Raw genomic sequence first — 13,001 nt, 5'->3', positions numbered from 1 at the left:
GTAAAGCCAGATTAATGTCTGTTTTGTTGGTTTGACACAGAATGTTTAGGAATTATTCATTAATGTCTGAACTCTTTAGTGCTCTTTCATATTTGCCCTAGCTGACGTATCCTACCTGTATGATAGTCGAAGGCCTGACCCCTCCCGCTGGCTCACACTGATGGTTTTTGTCTCACGCTGCTTGTCTGACTTTTTTTTTAGGTTGTGTGTTAACTTGCTGTTGTTGCAGCTGTTCTGTGTTTATGTTTGTGGTGATTCCTTTAATGTCTTTGTCTTGGAGCATACATGCAAATAAGCTTTTCATTGCACTTGTGCATAGGACAAATGAACTGAACTGAACAGAACTGTGGCGACGTGTTTTTGTGCTGGTGTCTTTATTACTCACAGTGTGACGTGACAGTGACCGCATCATATCTGGCACAAACTGGGCTTTTGATATGACAATGACTGTGTCTGGTTGGGTAGCAACTCCGTTTTTGGCATGACAATGAAACCAGCTTAGTAAAAACCGTGTTTGGAAATGTACCTGAAGGGCGATAGAAGAGTAAAATAATGTGTTGTGTCCTTCACAGAGCCCTGATACGAACATTGAGTCCACAAAGGGTTACAAGGGCGCATGGAAAGTTATAAAACACAGAGAACTGACAAACGTTTCGTATTTATTCGTACTTGTCATTGAGTTGCTTAGGTAACGCAGGTTTACACCACTGACTTAAAAGGTGTGCATGGTTACTTAGGAACACAAGGAGGCGCTGTGGGGTTGTAAGAAATTATTTTCTACTTTTCTGTATTGGGGCGTTTTAAGCTTAAAAATAGTTCCTATTACAATACACAATCTTGTTTCTTTCTTTTGTGTATATTAAAAGGCTGAAAAAAGCTGCTCAGAAAATATGTCCATAAATATGAAAATCTGTTTGAAAAAAAACGTTCTACCGCCCGCGACCCTACCTACAATCCCATCTTCAGAGAGGCGAGAGGGAAACAACTGTCAGATTTAATTCACGAAAATAGTCAACAGGTTAATTAAAACGTAGTTCTGGTAATGGGGAATTAAGTACTGAGTAATGCAGGTTTCAAGAAAAACGTCAGATGCGTCTTCTAGACACAAAGGACGGCCTCCGGGCTTTCAAAAATATTTTAATCTCTCTTTCTTTTCCCCTTATTAACAAAAGGCGGAAATATCCTGTCCGAATCTGCCGCCGATCGCTCTTTGAAGCCGCGCCGTGTCGCGCAGAGCCTGTGGGCTGGATTGCCGGGTGGGGGGTCGGGGTCCGTGGGCCTAAACTCGCGGCCACAAGAAATGGCCTCTCCATCTTAGGGGGCTGCCCGCTGTCAGAGGAAACCACTCTTTTGTTTTGGCAGGAAAGTGACAAATCCCCCCCCAGACACACACACACACCAATCCGACCTTCCCAAAAGCAATTACCGTCCACCAGCTACAGGTCTCCTTCACTAAAGTACCAATTTCATGACGTCCCCTGAAGAAATTTGGCAAGGAGGAAGAGTGCCGTGGTTCACCCAGCGTAGCGTTTGTTAGTTTGTAGCTCTCCCAGAAGAAGGCAGAAACTGTTTCTCGTGTGTCCCGTCTTCTGAGTTTTAGGCAAAGACCAGAAATCCACACTCACTCTCCCTCCACGGATTTCTGTTCACAAACTCAAAACAGGACGTTTCTCATCGGCCACACGAGCCTTCAGGCGAAGAGAAATCGGGTGCGATGAAAGACAGGGCAACACATGAAGTGAACTTCTCCACAGCTGTCGCCCCTGACACTCGCAGGGCCTAAAGGAGAGGGGCACAATGAAAAGGGAACCAGACGCAGACACGTACCATGTAACTCAATGGTCCGAGGCGGCGATGTTGATGACAGATTGGAGTGAAAGGTTTTGTTATTTCCTGCTATTGTTTTTTTTCGAACTTTTTTTTTGTATTGTTGATGTTTAACAAATTCATCCGGCGTGACCCAGTCAGGGAGCCCGGTAGACTGAGCTCAGGGCTTGTGGTCTGGAGGAATATGCTCACCCTGTGTCAAGGTTCACCCCACTGTCTGCTGGTGGTGCATCTCATAACACCAGAAGGGCAAGACTCTTACTGATCTGCGTTCCATTCAAGTGCTGGAGCTCCTGGTTGTGTTTTAGGCCTGTGACCAAATATTTCTAAAAAAGAAAGGCCGAATCGTCTTCCCGCTCAAAAACGTTTAGATAGCCATTTTTTAAATCGCTCGAAGCACAACCCCTGAATCTCCTAGCAAGGCCAAAGCTAAACCCCCTCATTCTCGACTTGCTGTTTATCACCGCTGGGGTCAGCACATCTCCACTCACACGCACGCCCCAAGACAGGAAATGGAGAGTTATCAACCATACAAGACAACGCCGCTCGTCGAGAATGGAAAGAGTCATTCAGAAACTCCTGCTGCATTATTCTGTACTGAAAAATACCGTAAAGCAGTCCGCCGCCACCACCACCCACTCGTATGTAATTCGGCTTATTTTGGGAGTGTATTCTGAAATGCAGCAAAATGCAATTCAAAAAGCACTGCAGAGCTCTGTTATTGAAAAGTGCTGAACTTTGGCACTGGACGCAGTCTGTGCTGCTCTTAGCCCCAAGGTGAACAAAGTTTAGTTGAATATCTAAACTGGACTACATATGGTCGATTGTGCAGTTCTGTTCCAATGGGAGTGTCCTGGCCAAGGAAACGGATATGAAAAAGGTTTTCCTTAATTTAATTTACAACAGGAACCTCTGTTGGGATGCATCATGTTGCACCATTATCATCATTCTCCTGATAATAACTTCTTGAATCTGCTGTACTGTAGTAATAAGAGATAATGTTTCATGTGGTGTTCAAGTATGTTCTAACTTCAAAACATCAGGAAGAGTTTGTCTTCGTAAAAATGTAGTCAGGTCCTTTCTCGTCTATTACATTACACGCTGTTTGAAATAAAGTTCATAAACACGCCTGGAATTATATATGGCATTGTTGAATAAGACCTCATCAGCAAAGAAAAATACAGCAGACTGAATTCACGCATGAAGACAAAGCAATTGGTCGCTTATGAGTAGTACAAAGTGCAGATTCAAAGATTTAAGATAATCATACTTTCTTGCTTTTCCTTATTAATTGAGTGCAGATGAATGATCACTCACATGATCGATTCCTAAAAGCTGGAATTTGAAACTCTTTGGAAGTACATTATAGAAATGTAGTGAATAACCAAAGAAGGCCATGTTATGCATATATGAGTCTATATACATAACATTTTCACAGAAGTGAAAAAATATATAAACTGGTATGTAAAATCCTACTTAGAATTTGCTTTTTCAGCTCTGCTTCTTGAAACGTTCAACTGCACAGCCTCACCCACATGTAAAGAACATAGCTGTACACATGCATTAACATCAGTTCTTTTAAAGGGGTTTAAACTTACACTTACAGGCTTAATGTAAACTACACATAGAAAATGGAGTTTAATCTTCCAAGCTTAATTAAAGCTCTTTAATATTTCCTGGATATTGAATGACATCAAAAGTGCAGCAAAATACAAAAAAAGCACTGAGGACTATGTAGTCTGTAAATACTATCATCAGCTGCTGTAAAAACAAGGGAAGGGACTCATGCTCCTGCTGCAACTGTCTAATGTGCCTGACCAGTCACATGCTATTTTTCTCCAAACTACAAGCTCTTCTGTCTGGCTGAAGACACTGTCTCCTTTCTGCATTCTTAATCAGAGACACGAGTGGCACACTGCCGTGGAGAGGTCGTCGCGCAGGTCAGGTGACTCTGGTGCTGTGCGGAAAGTGGAACTCTGGGAAGCCTTGACGTTCTTATTTGCGGTTGTAAACCCCGTGGGAAGGAGTACCGCACTGGGGAGGACAGTGTGACTCTCCCAATCAAAGAGACTCTCCCATGGCCTTCCCTGCACAATTCCAACCCCAAAACACATCCTTTCCTCTGGCTGTACACTTTATTGCTCCCAGTACAGGTGCCTGTGCCTTAACTCTGCTCGTCTCCCATTTTACTACCTACATCTTCATTGCTTATAATCTCATGCAAATCAGAAAGGAAAAAAAAGTATATCAACTTACATTGAGCTGTAAATGGCTTTTCCATCAGTTCTGTACCACTGGTTTCTAAAGTTTCTGTTTCTGAAAACTGGGGTGTCCAGGAAAATAGATACTTGTTTATTAACGGCTGACGAACCTCCAACCTCAGCAGGGGAAATGAGATTTGACAGCCTCAAAGCAGCTCTCGGGGGGCTGATGTGAATAGCCCATCAAAGGTGAGAACTGAGCGTTAGGGCTGACCTGGACAAACATCTTTCTCATCCTTTAGTTTTCGGACTGCTTGGGTCCTGGCTCTGGAACCAGACGCTGAGCACGCGTGCCCAAACGGCCCTTGACATCAGAACCCGGACCGTGAAACCCAGGATGGCAGGGTCTGGAACTTCAGCTGCTTCACTCAGATGCCCGGATGTCAGGATCCACCCTGATGGGCAGTGGGGGCACACTGGGGGAAGAGGAAACATGGGGCCTGGGATCCCCAGGAGCGTGTGTTCTCCCCCTGTGAGTTGTGGTTCTTCAGTCCTTCCTGACCACATCTTCAACTGCTGTTATGCAAATCTGTGAAGTTTTGTGTGCCAACCAAATGAAAAGATTGATTGATTGATTAATTGATTGATTGATTGATTGATTGATTGTTGGCTGGCTGGTTGGTTGGTTGACTGGCTGGCTGGTTTGTTGGTGGACTGGCTGGTTGGCTGGTTGGTTGGTTGGACTGTTGGTTGGTCCAGTAGTAGGCCTGAGCCCGCAGTGCTCGCTCAGCTGGGCAGGCACTAGCCACTACGACGACCATCACACCTGCAGGCAGTGGAGCTGTGATGAGGTAAGACTCACTGGGCGCCGAAGGGGGTAGGCAGACCGCCAGACAAAAGGCACAGATACTAAGAGTATACAAGGCAGTGAGCAACAGGTGGGAAGCATAAATTATTCAGCACCACTTCAAAGGCAGAGCACGAGCTGCGCACTAAAGACGGGATGCAGCAGAGAGTCCTCAGTGAAGAGTGAAACGGCACTTCCCCACTTATTTCAAAACTGCACAGCTAGTGCCACTGGGCTTCTGTCTGACTGCTGCCGACTGGGACATATTCCTTTGAGTGTGACTGTGATGAGCTATGGGTCACACTCAGGAACAGAATATGCCGAGGGGTTTGACATTGCAGCCTGGTATGTTGGGCTCATCAAACCTTTCACCAACCGCTGTAATGTTTGAAAAACTACCTGGGAAATACCAAACCTGGGAAATACCAGCAGCACAGCATCGAAAAGCTCTCAACAAATACGCCCCGAGTTTTAGCAAATTGCACACTTATTCGGAATTTGCTCCCGGAATCTCCGATGGAAGACCCTGGTCTGGACAAGATTGTCAGAAAAGTTGTGTGAAATCCTTTTTGAACCCCACCCAAAACAGTGTTGCGTTTGCCATGTGACACGTTACCCCTCTAAAACTAGAAAAGATTACACTATCTTCTGCTGGTCTCATTTGTCCGTTGTGTTAAAGACTCTTTTACTGGGTGATTAGTGGCATCACAGCTGGTTTAGCTCCAGGGTTCAGTTTAAACAGACCAACTGAGCTACAGTTCCAATTAAAAATTTCAGCTGCATTGCAGGAAATTGACTTCATTTTATAGTCAATGGTGGAAGACTCAGTCATTACAGCCATCTGTAACCGTTTCCTTGTTTACACCATGGTTAACCGTGTTAAAACTCTGTCACCGGGACAAAAAGACCACAGAAAAATTTAAAAGCTGCCCGGGCTCTGATTTGGCACTACAGATAGCTAATTATACCTTGGGAAGTTTAAAAAAAAAGTCAAGTGGCACTCCTTGCACTCTCTTATAAAAGGTCTGGAACCCTGCCGCAGGCCACATCTCAACAAGCACTCTTGACAGATAGAAATGCACTGAGACAAAACACCAATCACAAGGCAGAGGAGGCTCAAACCCACAAAGTTATACAGAACCTGACACTGACACTCTCGGTCTTCATACCACCAGCATGCAGGATAAAAATTAGCCTGGGAGATAAGCGCTCTACTTGGAGATAGGAGATTGATTTGAGTATTTGGGAGTTTACTAAGTACCATGGGGCTCTTTTTCTCTGGCAGGCTGTGTAACAATACATAAAACTACAGTCTAGTCACCTGTGATTGGAAAGTCTTAAAATTTGTCTGTTTTTGTAACCGTGGCAGACAGAAACTTCATACATGCTCAGATAGAGAGAACTCATCTCTTGCCATTTGATTTTGCTCCCAGCTGTAGAGAAGAGTTAATTTAAGAGATAACGTCCATATGGGGATAGGCCTCGGAGCAAAGGACTCCTATGCACCTGGACTGTCCACACGTTCGCAGATAGCAGCGTCAACAACAGAGGTGTAATGAGAAACAATCGGTAAGTGTTATCTATATTGGTGACAAAAAAAGGGGGAAACCGCAAATATAAGTAAAATATTTTTTGAGGAAACCGTTCCCTGTAGCAGTTAATACCCAGACACACCCTTTCTCACTGTTTCCTGGAAGTGTAAAAAAAGTACCGTAGTTTTAATTGAGGGTTTACCTTTTGACTCGCTGGGTAGAGTTTCAGAGCACATTGTACGTCAGAATGGTAACCCACCCAACAACGGGCCTATTGCAACATTTCACTCAGGGAGAGCCTGCCTTTGTCTGCGTTAATATGTCTGTGTGTGTGTGTTGTTGGGTTTTTTTTTTATGAAAAAGGCAATTGTTTATTTGTGGGTTGCCTGGTAAACAAGACCAGGCAAAAAAAGTTTAAAAACACGGATGCAACCCAGACACTGAGGGTTCAAAAAAGCAGATTTTAGCAATGAATCAAAATTTTAATTTTAGTCGGACCTGTATTTAAATCACAGAGCAAAACCTGCAACTTATGTTCAACAACAACAACAACAAGTTGTGTTTGGATTCAGCAGTGGATAATTCAGGTCAGATGTAAGCAGATGAAGGCTTACCAAGGCTCTCATTGAGATAAATGGCACCACCAAATACATGACACCCTTCAGCTTCTTCTCTCTGTCTTTTAAAGCGTTCTGTTTAATACGCACAGCTGAACAGGCCTTATAGTGCTTACATTTTCAAAAGTTTTTGTCTTTTAACTTTGAATAACCATACAAATCAAAGTTAATGAAAAGTAGGTGGAGATGTAACCTCTTACAAGTTTTTTTAGAGATATTTTCACTTTAAAAAGAACATCTGCTTCTGCTTTTTTTTTTAAAAAATCTTTTCGTTGCTACAAATTTTGATGATCTGTTTTGGGGGTGAGAGGAAGAGATCGGCATTCACTGCTTTTTAAATATCTTTTCATCTCTTTGCAAAGGGAGCATGCCACCAACGCAACGGAGAGTAGATGAAAAGGGGTCACCCCCCGTATCCACATCTGGCGCGAACTGAAATTCCCCCAGTCTGGGACGTTCAGGATGAGCTGCAGTTGCAGCCGGTCCTCCATCTGAGGACCTGAGGGACAGAGCCTGAAGAAAACAAAGGCAGAAAGGAGGAGGCCTTTAATTTTCCACTCTGGTGACAGGAAGTCACCAAAACAAGGGCCTGAACGTGAACGCAGCTCAGCGGGGCAGCAGGAGGCCGCATCTTCGTCGGCGTCCTCTGCTACCGGCTTCTCTCTGGCTGTTTCGAAGGCTCCGGGCTCTCCTCCCCGGCGGCGTGCGGCGGGCGAGCGCGCGGCCCTGCCTTCACACGCGGCTGCTTTTACGGTCAGGGCTCCGCCTGCGGTGTCGATGCTCCGCTCGGGCCCGGCAGGCCCCCCGTCATGGGGAGAGAGGAGAAAAGAGGAAGGAAGCGGAGTGACTCAGCGACTCTCTGCACAACAGCAAAACAAGGCCCCAGCGAGATTAACCCCGTCGTGGCGGGGCTGAGGCCCAGCCTGCTCATGGGGCCGCAGTCTCTCAGAGGGAGCTGTGAAGAAATGCACGATATTTTCCCCATGTTGGAAACTCAGATGAGGTGCTACCTTCAAAGGGACGGTCGCGATTCATTTAAGACCTTTGGGATAGTGCGGTGTCAAGCTTTTATCCATAAACAAAAAAGTCTTAAAGCTGAAAAAAAAGGGAAGTTGGTTAGGATGGTTAGGAAGATTCTGCTTGTAAACTTGCAGCCTGGCAGAAAATAAAGATACCAGGTTCCCACGGGCCTACCACAGACGAAGGCTCGTACGGTACATCCTCTTCTCTTATCGAACCGAGGTGTTTCAGATCACACTGATGTCATTTCCACACTGGCAGTGTGCACATGGCCAGAATAAGACAGATATGATTGACACCTCTAGCTTCCAGGTAAGTTAAGAACTGCTGGATTACTAAACTTCACACCTCAAACACAAAATCCTAAAAAAAAAGATCAAAGACCAACAACGCATTGAACCGCGAAGGGCTTTAAATATTTAGGGTATTTCACAAAGGAAAGTATTCTTTAGGCGAGCACGATATTATTCAATGTTACAGCTCGGTTCCTGATCCTGCCTCTGTGAAAAGGAGATTTAACAAAGGTCTGAATGAAGTGTATCTACAGCGATAGAGCTCTGCAGCCAACTGGGGAACATAGCTACTCAGGAAAAATGGTAAAACCTCTCCTCTGCATGAGAGACATGGTGCATCTCATAACTTTTCCTGGATTTCTTTGCAGCTTATGGGAAGTCCTTCCTCGCGTGGACAGAGCGGGGGATAGTGTAAGGTCCCACAATGAGGCCCCTGTTTATTTTTTTTGCAAGCTACAAACATTGGTGCAACTTAATGGAGAGGAGGACAGTGCAGAGATCCCCTTTACCATGTGCTTTTTTATAAAAAACAAAACATCTTGGACACCCACATTGCATTGCATCTTTGAAGATCATCCCCAAGCTGCTCTGTTGTGTGTTTGGTCCCATCGTACAGAGCAGGGCATGGCGTTCTTTGCTCTGGAGGTATTAACGAGCATACAAGTCAGCTATTCTGAGCGCGAAGCTTGATGTTCCTGAACTTACCGGAAGTGAGACATTTGTTCGCCCATGTTGCAATATGCTACATCTGTTCTGTTACTGGCATCACTGTGATCACACACACATGCCCTTTAACTGGTGTATTATTGTGTGACCAAAACTGAGACAAAATTCAAACATGGAACCCAAGGCTTGCATTGTGGTTGTTTATTTTTCCCTTCCTCAGTGACAACGCAGTGACTCACGCACTGTACTGCACCCACATTACATCTTTGGTAGTGTGGTTTCTCTGAATGATTTTATGAAGACCCATTGACCATCATCGGAGCTTTTTAGCACAAGCATCATTTTGAGGAGAAGATGAGGGAAAAAAAAAGGGATCTCTGCAAACCAACAGCCCACTGCACCCAAACTGATGATTAAAATGATAGGCACAGGGCCTCCTGATACTGGCTCAGATGGGCAGGATGATCACGGGTTCGAGCCTGGGTCATGTCATGAACTGGGACTCCCCAAGCAACCACACACAGTTGGCTGAGCACCTCCAAGGACAGGGCGGGATTAGAGTCGGACAGGAGTCTCCAGGTGACACAGCGCCCCCTGTGGGCCTCCTGGGCACTTGTGGGCATGTGATGCTGTCTGTGAGGGATGCTCCTCACCCGTGCTGGGGGCTGATCTTCTGCTGGGAGGATCGGGAGGTTCGATCAGAGGTAGGCAGGGAAGGGGAGTCTCTCTGCACTTCCTGCTTCTCCCCTACGTGGTTCCACTTGGTGGGTGTGACAGAGATAACTGGCGATGCTATAGTCAACATCCTTGTGCAATCAGACATTTGTTATTGGACGTTTATTCTGCATATTCAGGTGTCTGTCCCACTGCTCTTGGGTGTTTCCATGTGTAATATGTCTTATATGTGTCAACTTGGTCTGCTGCCTCATGGCACTTTAATTTTGGGTTCAAGTCTGCCTGGCCTGGCCTTCCGTGTGGAGTTTGCATGTCCCACCTCATGTTTGTGGATTTCTCCAGACAGTCTGGTCTCCTTCCGCCATTCAAAGAGGTGCTGCTCTAGGTTAACTGGTGTCTGTGTTGCAGTTCATCACACCATTTATCCAGGGTGTTTCCCTCTTGCCTTATTCGCATTGTCTGCTGGGTTAGACTCCAGCTCATCACCTCTGTATTGGACTGAGGTTGTTGAAAATGGTTGTTGTAAAACATAACTCTATAATTTTAAAGTATATACAGTATACATAAATCAGGAACGGTAGGTTTCTAAGCAACTTCAGGCCTGTTTTAAAATAACTTTGATAACTTCAAACCCAGTGTAAACGAGCTCTCTTGTTACAGGTAAACAATCCCTGTAAGAGTAACATTTGACCCAGACCGCCTTCTGAGCTTGACTTCGGCCACTAGGCCACACGTTGCATGAACTTCCTCTTCCTGTTTTTGACCACTAGCCCCTCCCCCCAGGCCTGGGTCCGCATGTTGTCCTCTTTCAGCTCCCCATTCTTTCAGCCTTCGGCAGAATCCGTGAACGAAACGACAGGCAGGTGGTGTTGCCCTGCTGGAGTGGGTATTTAGCACACAACCCATTTTGAACTGGTAAGGTTAACACGTTGAACACAGAACTCGTGGGCTCTCATTGATATTCTGCAGGGTCTAGGGCTTATCCAAATTCACAGACAGAGGGACTCACTTCCTGGGGGGCTGATATTCCTTGTTTTGTCCAAGACAATAATCCGGTAAATCATTAATTCGACTGGAACTAAAGCCAGCAGACGCCGGTTTCACACCCCTGCTGTAAACTCTTCGGTGGCTGACCCAGGCTCCAGGCCTCGTTGTGTTTCCATGGCGTTCTAACCTCTAATTAAGCGGGCCCCCCTGCCTCCTGCCTCCCTCCCCCCCGCCTCCCCACCCCAGAGTTTTCTGGTTCACACCAAAGCTGTGCTCATAGGCGCAAGACATAATTTTACACGAACAGAAAAAGGCCTCGATCTGTGACATGAAGAGGCTGGGAGTTGCCGCGGGCTGCTGGATGTGTTCTGCAGAGTGTTTGGTTTTTACCATATATGGGTGGTTGTGAGGACCAAGCAGCAGCGCTGTGCTGGTATCCTGTACCGTATGGCAGTGGAAGTCCAGGCCTTCCGTGTGGGTATAAATACGGTGCAGGACGGGTGTTCAGCCTTCGCAGGGAGCCAGCTGCACCGCCCACAGACTACCCCACCCTGGGGCTGGCCAGGCTGTAGGGCAGCTCGTCTCAGGCTGCAAGAACGCAGAGAAGGCAGACACCCAGCCTGTCGACAGCGTGACGCCGGCTCTCACGGCGGTTATAAAAAACGGAAATATTTCACCGCGCCGCAGGGGAGACTGGGCGCTGTTTCTGGACGGAGACGCCGGGGAGAGTCGGTCCTGGTGACCTCCAGGACACTCCGGTCTGTGAAACCGCCTCTGGAGTTAACCACGAGGGGAACACAACTTCCCCGGTTCTTCATCGCGGAGGCGTCGAAGGACTTCTCCGATCTCCTAACCCTTCTCGAGGATGGGTCTCGTGGGGTCCAAGCGGAAGCTGGGGCGGGGGGCTCGTACACAGTCCAGGTGGTCCCCAGATAAAAAGAAACTACAATTCGCTAAAAAGATTATGAGTCAATAATTGTCGGGAAATTATTCATACCAATTATTCACTCCATACCGCGTTGTCGCACTGCAGCAGCATGACATACTCAGTGGAGTCTATCCTCATTTGTGAAGTAGGATCGCAGAATCGCAGAGAGGGTGTTCCTGGTGGAGGGGACCACCAGAGTATTGGATCAACCTTTCCCACCCCCACCACACACTTGCAGAGATTTGAGCATGTTTGAGCACTCTGGCCCCCCCAGACCCCCACACTCATCACTGGCCCCTGCACGGGGTTATTACAGGTTAACCGCAGTGGGACTCACAGCCTGGCGGGATTCGAAGGCAGACCCGCACAGAGCTCCTGCCCACTCTCTCTCAGACGCCACCCCCAGGCGGGAGAAAGCCCTCTTGCCCCACCCACGCCTCGGGGGAGGATGGACACCCCCTCCACGCAACTAACGTTTTCAAAAGCCGGCTTTCATTCCTTCCTTTCGCTGTTTTTCTCATGGGCGGCCTGACCGAAGTCCTGCGGCGTGCCCGTTCATATCTGGAGTCGCGCTCCCGCCCCGGAGTGGCGGTTTTTCGAGGAGTGCTGCCTCGGACTGAAACCCCGACGCGAGCCACGCGCGGGGCAGAAACGATGTCGGCTCCCGTCACACAGGGGAATGGCTCAGGGCCCCCGCGGGGCCACCGCCGGGGGTCCCCGTCTCACGCGCCTCCCGCGCGGTCTCTCGCACAGCACTGCCCGAAACCCGCGCTGGCCTGGGGTCCGGTTTCTGCAGTCTGGTGACTTGCACTTTCCTTCCCAGGAGTCTGAGTGTTGACCACCGTCAAGCGAGTGTGTTTGCGTGTAGGCCTGTAGGCCACGGGGGAGATCAGGTCCCCGAGCTAGGCGCGTGGAGCAGGGAGCCCGACTTGGAGAGCCGAACCTGCAGGAGGCCTTCGGGCTGCAGGGGATCAGCTAGAGCAGGTGCCGATCGCTGCGTGTGTGGAATATAAGATGCGTCTCTGCACTGAGATCTGACACACGTCGGTAGGGAGCTGTGAATGTCCCAGAAGTCCTTCCCAAAGGGCTTCGTTTCACGGCCTGCGAGAGCAGAGGGACCTCGCGGCACAAAGGCGCAGCCCTCTTCAGCCTCGCTGCCACCCGCCGAAGGGAATCCTCTCTCTCCAGAGGTGCTGGACCTGCCGGGCGAGCGAGCGTCCAGTTCAGGGTCGCTCGCTGCTGGAGCCTATCCCAGCAGGCCACGGGCGGAAGGCGGGGTACGCCCTGGACGTGACGCCAGTCCATCGCAGGGCAGACAAGACGCAAACAAACACACACACACACCAGGGCCAGTTTCGCCCTAAAGCGTTTTAGCTTACCAGTGTGTGGACTGTGACTGGGAGGAGAG

The sequence above is a fragment of the Lepisosteus platostomus genome, chromosome 10 (assembly GCF_059453375.1).
Source record: "Lepisosteus platostomus isolate fLepPlt1 chromosome 10, fLepPlt1.hap1, whole genome shotgun sequence".
NCBI lineage: Eukaryota > Metazoa > Chordata > Actinopteri > Semionotiformes > Lepisosteidae > Lepisosteus > Lepisosteus platostomus.
This window is presented reverse-complemented; position numbering follows the sequence as displayed.